We start from the raw sequence: 7,629 nt of genomic DNA on the forward strand, positions 1-7,629 counted from the left end.
TTGGTTCTTCTCTCAAGGATCACCACCCACTTGCCACTTGCCACTCTGCCCAAAGGTCTAGGACCACTGCAGGCTCTCAACTTGACTCCTCTTCATTATTCAAGTCTTGACTTCCTGTGCTGGCTCTTGGCTTCCCACTCTGCCTGGTTCACTGAGCTGGCCCCAGCCTCCCCTGCAGACGGCTCAGGGCCAACAGATTGCTGACACCAGGAGATTAATTAGGTCCAGGGAAGCTGGAAGCAGGTGGCTTGAGTGACTTGGCCACTCGTTTGCTGCTCTTTCTCTAGGATAGAATGCAAACACACATACACATTCCTAGTGTCATCATGACCATCATAACCCAAAAGACCCTGGCCACAGGGATCTTAACTCCAATAATAATGGGCAGTCAGTTTAGCTGCATCTCAAGCAAAGAAGTACAAGTCAGTAAACCAGTTCTGGAGAATCAGAACCATTGACCACACGGAATTCCGGGGAACAGATCATAGGCTCAAGTCCGAGGGCATGTCTGTCAATAAGTCTGGCCCAGTGCTGAATCATTTAGTTTCTGGTAATTAGGCATCTTCTGTTCAAGCAAAAAGTAACCAGATAAATATCTGCTGAGGTGAGCCAGTAATAACAACAGGAACAGTAATAATCGATTTGCATTGGAATCTCTAGATCTAAAAGCACCTCTCTTTATTTGTTTATGTATTTATATATTCATTCACTCAATGGACAAGTTTAGGCTCAAAAGATGAATGAAGCTGTGTGCAGGGGGCTGTGCTGCACAGAAAGCCCCTGCCACCCAGGAACTCGGTGTGTCTGGGGACACGCTATCTACACAAGGATCCACAGCCTGCAGTTAAAATGCCGAGACAGACGTTACACCACATGCCATGGGAACAGCGTGGGGACTCAAGAACTCTGCTTCTCGATGAGTTCCTTCACGTCCAAACGTATCTCTACATTACTTACTCTCTTTACCTCTGGCAAGGTTGAATGGCCTTATTTTACCCAACACCAGGAATCTTCCAGGAACTCCAGACAGACTCAGGCAGGTGAGGTCAGGCAGGCATGTGTTCATGGAAGGAAGTGGGCAAGCAGCTGCGGGGGCAGACAGGCCTGCCGATAGCCTCTCACTCAGGAAGAACTCTGCCTGCCACCCATCCCGGAGCTGGGGAGTAGACATCCAAGGGTGGACCATGGAGAGAAATGACTTTAGCAAAGCCCCACCATATGAGCAGAGCCTGTGTCCACGACATCTCAGTAAGGAATTTTAATTCTCCATTGTGTAATGTGGCACAGAAAGTCATCTTTGAGGATGGATTAAAGACACCTCGGTAGTCATCAGCTGAAAGCTTTTACCCTGAGCGCTCACATCTCTACGGGAGCCGGGCCTTTCAGAGTCGGATTGTTAACACGAATTCTCTCCTAGGTACCAGCGCTTCTCTGGGAAAAGATCCAAAGTTTGGGTCAGTTCTCCCGGCATATGCATTCCTGGCCTGGGCCATCAGATCTGTGCCAGCCTGTGCAGGCTCAGTGCACCTGCCCTCTTTGCTCCAGACTCCCGACCCGGAGTTGGACTGTGGGGGATGGCCGCCTGTACTGGTGCCAAGAAAGACCCACCCTGACTCTCTGCTCTCTCCCTTCTCCCTGTGTTCTAACATTTTCCTTGGATTATGGCACGTGCCCACCTTGGAAAACTGAGGAAATACAGACAAATTTCAAAGGAGGAAACAACACTTTTTCTAAACCATACCATGCAGCAAAAAATTCAGTTAATATTTTAGTGATTTTTCTTGCAATTTTAAAATCCATGTTGTATATAGAGAGAGAATTTTGAGGCTGTGAGGGGCTAGAGATGATATTCTATAACCAATTTGTCTTCTCATTTCATATTACACGAGTGTTTCCTAAAATCAATAGGAGTGTGTCCGATCACTTAAACACTGGAGATATTTGGGGTCATGCTTTTCTAGACAGACCCACACACATCCTATTTTTGTTCTATTATACATACTATTCTCTTTTTTTTTGCGGTACGCGGGCCTCTCACTGTTGTGGCCTCTCCTGTTGCGGAGCACAGGCTCCGGACACACAGGCTCAGCGGCCATGGCTCACGGGCCCAGCCGCTCCGCGGCATGTGGGATCTTCCTGGACCGGGGCACGAACCCGTGTCCTCTGCATCGGCAGGCGGACTCTTAACCACTGCGCCACCAGGGAAGCCCCATACTATTCTTTAATCATATTTTTTACTTAATAGCCATTATGGGTAGGTCTTTATGTTAGCAAATATAGATCATATGTCAATTTCTTTATAATATTTTGTAGAACAGAGGTTACACAATTTCCTTAATACTGTATCGATAGACATTTAAAATTTGTCCTTTTCTTTTTTAGTCAAATTAAAAAAAGCATCATGATGGGTCCCTGAATTATTTCTTTAGAACAGGCTCCTGAAGCTGGAGTCCCTAGCGTCAGCAGGAGTGTGCTTTGAATTCCTGCCCTTGCCCTGCAGGTAGGTTGTAACACTATTTCTAGCAGCAGTTTATGAGCACGAACAGCTATGGTCCTTGTTAACATTTAAGATCTTTTTAAATCTATGCTGATTTGGGGCTATAAATATCTCACTAAGGCTTTTTCACATTTATTGATCATTTGCATTTCATTATATTCTATCTGAATTGCCTTTTTGTATTCTCTCTGCTTTTAAAAACAGTTGTTTACCTTTTTCTTAATGTTTTATAAGACCTTTTTATATAATAGCTATATTAATCCTTTTATACGCATTTGACAAGTCCTTTCCTGCCCACACCCTCTTACAAATTTTCCTTATCTCTTAACTTTATATCTGGCAGATGGTTGTTTTATTTCAAAGCACAGTTTAAATTTTTATGTATTAACATGTATTAATCTTTTCCTTAGAATATGTCAGATTTTGGTTACGTGCTTAGAAAGAACTTTCGCAATCTAAATTTTCATACAACTTTTCACTCTATATTTTCTTCTATTGCCTTTATGGTTTCTCCTTTTTTTTTTTTTTAACTTTAAAATATTTAGCCCATCTGGAATTCATTTCAGTCTGAGGTATGAATTTAACACTATTTTCCCCTGAAATGATTAGTAGCCTGTCACAACACGTTCCCTGGCTAATCCTTCCTTTTTCCATAGATTTAAAGAGACATCTTTACACATGTACCTCGTCCCATGTGCTTCTGTGGCACTTCTTGTGGGCATCACATCATGATGAGAGATGGTGACACCTGTTAGGGGAACCTCTCTGACTCAGCACTTTTGTTGCTTCCAGGTAAAAACTCTGGAATATACATACACACTGTTGGGATGTTGACTGGCATTTTGTTATATTTGCAGATTACAGAGAATTATGATAGTCTCATTAAATATAATAAACATTTTGTTTCTTCCTTTCCAATATTTATGTAATTTATTTATGTCTCCTTCCTTCTGGGAGTAGCTAAAATGTGGCTCCACAGCAATGCTGAGACATAATACCGAGTGGGGACATCCTTATTTTACTTTACCCACAGATCCCTCTGTCTCACAACTAAGTATAACACAGGCAGGGTATTTCTGACAAATATTGTCCATAATGTGGGGAGAACACAGGAGCAGTTATTGAATTATTATCAATAGCAGTTATTATCTGTCACTTAAGCAATAAATGAGATTGGGGGGTGGATTTTCTCCTTTAGCAAATATAATTTTTAAAATATAAATTATATTAACATACTTCATGCTGATAAACTATTCCCATATTCCTTGGAATAAATCTGGCTAGTTCATGTTACTTTGTTATTTGAATGTGTTCCCAGGTTTAATGTGAAAATATCTCATTAATAAATGTTATATCTATATTCATAAGTGCATTTTTTCTATAGATGCTTTTTATTTTTATTAAGTTCAGGCTTCAATGTGATGCTAGCCTTATATAACCAGTTAAGACAATTTTAAAAAAATTCTATGTTTTGGAATCTTTAAAATAGCATTACATTTAAGTATCTCATCAAGGTCTGATAAAATCATCTGTGACTTGTATTATTTATATGGAATCTGAAGGAGGGTGGACAGTAATTTGCATTTTTAAAAGCCCTCCCTTCTTGGGGTTGGGGTTCTTTGGTAGAAAGAGTAGTTTTACAATTTCCATGTGATTAAATACTGATATTTTTTTGGCCATTACTTTCTAATTTTATTACACTGTGGTCAAAGAATAAGGCTTGAAAATTTCTACTTTATTTAAAGTAGAACTTACGAAAGCTTTTGGGCCTAGTTCATGATCATTATGTATAAATATTTCATTAACATGTTAATATTTTTAAAGAATGTGCTTTATCTCTTTGTGGCTTATAAAAATTTCCTCTGTAGCTAGTATGGCAAGTTTGTTAATTATACTATCAGTCCCTCTATGTCTTTATTTTTTACCTCCTTGATCTGCAAAATTCCTTTTTTTAATAGTTATTTATGTATGTTTTTGTTTGTTTGTTTACGGCTGCATTGGGTCCTCATTGCTGCGTGCAGGCTTTCTCTAGTTGCAGCGAGCATGGCTACTCTTCGTTGCGGTGCATGGGCTTCTCATTGCAGTGGCTTCTCTTGTTGCAGAGCATGGGCTCTAGGTGCGCGGACTTCAGTAGTTGTGGCATGTGGGCTCAGTAGTTGTGGCTCGCAGGCTCTAGAGTGCAGACTCAGTAGTTGTGGCGCATGGGCTTAGTTGCTCCGCAGCATGTGTGATCTTCCCAGACCAGGGCTCGAATCCGTGTCCCCTGCATTGGCAGGTGGATTCTTAACCACTGTGCCACCAGGGAAGTCCCTTGATCTGCAAAATTCTGTGCAATGTGTTAAAACTTTTTGATACCAAACATTCATTTCCTTACATGTTTTACATTTTGCATAGTTTCTTCTGAAACCAGTATTTCAAATGCAAATTTCATGACCACAATGTCTTAATTTTTGATTGTATATTTTATCAATAAACATAATTTTCCCCATTTACTATTTTTATACTTTTTTCCTATATAAAATATGTCTGCTAGATCCTTACCTATCTCCTAAGTGTCAAAGTATCAATCTTTCTGTTCATTTCTCTTTAGGAACATCTAGGTTTTGCCTTTTGAAGCACTCTGAGCTACTTGGGCAGTAGGGAAGTTTAGCTTACTTATTTTTTGAATGTATTCTGATAACTGATCAGTTGGGTCATATTCTTATTTCATCTTCTATATTTATCTTGTCTCTAGTATTTCTGTTTTATCTTCTTTACTTTCAGTGTGTTGACCCAATAATATTTTTTTCCTTTTGCTTGTTCAGAATTTGGCAAGTTATAGATCCAATTTATATTTTCCAGTGGTTACAATTCAGTTTGTAACTGTACAATCCAGTTTTGTAAAACAAAACATTACACGAAAACAACCTTGATGTTATATTTCACTGTAATTGTAAAAAATGAAATCGTTTCCATGAAACAGGCTTTAGAAGAGAAAGACATCTTGTATTTCTCTCCCTCCCTTCTTCCCATATCAGATCTGGATGTCCCACAGTTGGCAAGGCAGCTGGCGAGAAGTTTGAATTTGCCCTTGTTTGAGGGAAAATTAGTTCAGTGTGGCTTTGCCTTTGTCACAGAGAACCTATTTGGGAATGAAAAACGATGAGCTAAACACATGATAACGTAAAAGGGGGTGAACACATTCCAATACTGTGTTTCTTTTAGAACTGTCTTGTTCTTTTAATTGATGTGCATGTAGACTGAGCTATTTATGAAAGCTACTTGTTTTTAGAAGTGTGTGTGCTATGTGCATGTGAATGTGTTGGTGGTGTCTGTGGTATGTGTTGGGTGCTTGGTGTGTGTACTTTCTGGTGTGCATACGGTTTGTATACGTGTGTGATATGTGTATGCAGTGCATGTGTGTAGATGTGTGGTGCGTTTGTGGTGTCTGTGTGTGTGCTGTGTAAATGCCTGTAACGGGTATGGCGTGTGTGGCATTTCTGTGTGGCAAGGTATTTCTGTATTTGTTTGAGTTGTGTGTAGTTTATGTGATCTGTGACATGTGATGCTTATCAATAGAGCAAGTTGTGTGTGGGCACCTGTGATGTGTGTTCCACATGCCTAGAGTACTGCGTTTGATGTGTTTGGCATATGTGTACGTGGTGTGTGTATGTGTGTGAGTGCATATGTGGTGTAATACATGTGTGATGTAGTATGTGTATGTTGTGGGTATTTGTGTGTAAAGTACTTTGTGTCTGGTGTGTGTGTATAGTGTGATAGGTATACGTAGCACGTCTGCGGTGGTGTGTGTGATAGGTGTGTGGCATGTGTCTTGTGTGTGTGTGTTAGTGTATAATGTACGTGTCTGGTTTACTGGACATGTGTAGCACCTGTGGTGCGTATAGTGTGTGGCTTGTGCAAGTGAGTCTGTGTAGGAGGTAGTGTGTGTGTGCACTTGGGTGTGGTCGTGGGCCCTGTGCATCTAATCTTGCACTGGAAGAAGCAATTTCTCTTCACCCCGTGCAGGTCCTGGTGGGGACCAGGCCAAGAGGACTGGAACCCACTCAGCCCGTCTATCCTCCCTGGCCCAGCAGGAGGCATCCTCTCAGATGTGGTGAACAGAAGCCCACAGTCTGGGGGAGATGCATGGAAGTGAGTAGTGGTGTTCCAAAGAATTGTCCCAGGGACCCCAGGCCCTACATCAAGGTCCCATGGGTTAGGGGTGGACTCCTTTATGTCCTGAGGATTGTGAGATTTCCTCCTGTCAATTATTACAAAGGTGGCAGATGCAGGGTCACAAAGGGTGGCCTTGGGGACAGTCCTGGAAACGATTTGGGTGGGCCGGAGACTCAGTGCAGGAGGGAGGTATGGAAAGACTCTCTTTCTCCCTGGGCGATAGGGGACCAGGTGAAAGGCAAGGTGTGCCCATGAGGCATTCAGGAAAAGGATTTCCCTTCTACTCTTAGTCTTCAGCATTACTTTTGGCAGGTGTGCTTTCCTATGCTGTGTTTCTGCTTCATGAACCTCAAGCCGTCAGGAATCTGGCCTTTGCTGAACCGAGGAGCACTTGAGACAGGCTGGTGTGTCTGATTCGCGGTCCAGTAAAACAGAGGGCAGTCTTTGCGTGCCCCCATATCCTCTCTGAAGCCAGCGGCAGGGGGGCAGCACTCCAAGGGAGTGCAGATGCCGGTCGATGCAGGGAAACCTGCATCTTTGCTCCTGGTGGAGCAGGGGAGCTGCAGAGCAAGATGCTGGTCGCGGCCCAGGTAGGGCCAGGAGACTTGAGCGCCGCCCCTCCTCTCTGAGGACCCTCACAGGCACCGGCTCAGCCCTGCTCCTGTGAGCAAATAGATCGGTGCTCTTGGATCTATCCTGCTGTCTCTGATTTCTCTCTCATAATTTCTACCTTCTTTTTTTAGTGATTATATGAATACATGAATGTACTGTTTTTAACTTTCCATTCTGAAATATTGCAAACCACACGCAAAGTCAAAGCCCCCTTTGACACCACTGTCCTGGATTTTACTTCTAATCCTGGCCCTCCTCCTCAAGGGTTATCAGTTTAATGTTTATCGTTTTATACATATTTTCACAGACAAAAATATGTAGTTTTCTTAACATATATAGTATTATATCACACACTTTCTTCAAAT

General features: G+C 42.0%; 1 long non-coding RNA gene across 1 annotated transcript; it reads left to right on the plus strand.

Moving 5' to 3' along the window:
* Window positions 1-1,110: 1,110 nt before the first annotated feature.
* Window positions 1,111-4,262, plus strand: LOC117197964 (uncharacterized). Its single transcript, XR_007471458.1, has 3 exons — window positions 1,111-1,248; window positions 2,383-2,500; window positions 3,154-4,262. It is a non-coding gene; the product is annotated as an uncharacterized LOC117197964 (long non-coding RNA).
* The last annotated feature ends 3,367 nt before the right edge of the window (window positions 4,263-7,629 follow it).

Source organism: Orcinus orca, chromosome 14, assembly GCF_937001465.1.
Source record: "Orcinus orca chromosome 14, mOrcOrc1.1, whole genome shotgun sequence".
Lineage (NCBI taxonomy): Eukaryota > Metazoa > Chordata > Mammalia > Artiodactyla > Delphinidae > Orcinus > Orcinus orca.